Source organism: Acinonyx jubatus, chromosome A1, assembly GCF_027475565.1.
Source record: "Acinonyx jubatus isolate Ajub_Pintada_27869175 chromosome A1, VMU_Ajub_asm_v1.0, whole genome shotgun sequence".
Lineage (NCBI taxonomy): Eukaryota > Metazoa > Chordata > Mammalia > Carnivora > Felidae > Acinonyx > Acinonyx jubatus.
The window spans coordinates 180,240,254-180,241,729 of NC_069380.1; the positions used below are offsets into that span (position 1 = coordinate 180,240,254).

Sequence of the window (1,476 nt, forward strand, 5' to 3'; positions counted from 1 at the left end):
ATCTGCTGGAAACTGGAGAACTAATTGAGCTCTCTCTTGAAGAGTCATTCCCCCCCCCAATAATCAGTAAAGAATAATAATAATAACATGTCTTCTACTAACTTACAATGTGATTTTAAGCAACTCATGTATATAATATCTCAGTTTCCTTATTTACCAAAAGAAAAAGTGGGAAATTTTTCAGACTCTTACAACTAAATAATTAGAATCCATGTCAGTATAACACTGAATGATCATAGTAATAGAAAGGGGAGAGAGAAAGAAAAGTGAAAATAAATGTACTAATAATATTCAATCCTAATTTTATTATATCTTTTGTATGTCTTATCTGTTGAAAGATTTGGTTCATTCCAAAGGTTGGTTTAGAACTGATAACACTGAATACTCTATATCTCTTGGCAAATTGAAGAGTAAGTAATAGAATATTTAATTATATATTAATGCTGTATCACTATTTTATTATTACTTTTTTTTTTCCACAGATGGTAGCGATATTTTTATTTTTGCTGAGCAGAGGCAGCATTTACTGCTGACGTCTGGGCCACAGCTGCCCTGTGGCTCCCCTTGAGTCACACTGGATACTCGGCTCCAGCTGAAGGAACAAGCGAGGCCACCAGTAAAGGGGTAAAGTTCACCCCTCACTCACTGCAAGGTCTCGAGCAAGCCCTTCTCAGGAGAGAGCTCTGACAGCAACATGTTTTCAAGAAGTCCAGCCAGAGATGGGACTTGAGGTCAAGTTCAGGGGCAGACTTACTTTCAGTCATAGGCTCACAGCCTTTCTGGGGTGACAGCCCATTGTATGGGATGCGGGGTATTGTCTATGAATGTGATCACTTCCAGGCCCCCCATGGGGCCTTTTACCACCACTGAGGTATGGATCACACCCTTCCCTCAGCTTTCTCCCAGCACTTAGCCCTGTTTGTGCAGCAATGCTCGCAACTTTCCTGGCATTCCGGGACCTCTCTGCACCTCAGGAAGTGCCAGCAAGGGACTGGCACATGGCAGAGACTACCTGGATCTTCATGTTTTTATAGGATGCTTTGATGTATGCAATGGGGATCTCCTCGAATTTCTTTCATGCCTACGTTAGAGAACATTCCTGTCCTGGAAATGGAGGACTAAAGCTGCTGCTCTTTGAAGCCTGAGCCACCGCCTTTGTCCTCAACCTCCTGCTTGGCCACTGCATCTTGTAGCTGCTGGGTGCCTATGTGGACGATGGAGGCGGGCATCCTGGCCACGACTCTGGGCATTGGTGGCCAAGCCCATGACCACAAGGGCAAAGAGCCCGTCCTTCCTACCACCTACATGGCTTGAATTGACCTCCATCAGAACCTGTCCTATATCACTATTTTATTTATTTAATTTATTTTTCAAGGTTTTAATTTAGTTTCGAGAGAGAGAGAAAGAGAGAAGGGAGGAGGGGCAGAGAGAGAGAGAAAGAGGGAGAGAGAGAATCCCAAGCAGGCTCTGTGCTGT

The 1,476-nt window shown here is 43.7% G+C and overlaps 1 pseudogene; it reads right to left on the reverse strand.

Annotated features, from left to right (window-relative positions):
- Positions 1-760: 760 nt before the first annotated feature.
- On the reverse strand, positions 761-1,250 carry LOC113593129 (28S ribosomal protein S11, mitochondrial-like; annotated as a pseudogene).
- Positions 1,251-1,476: the final 226 nt, after the last annotated feature.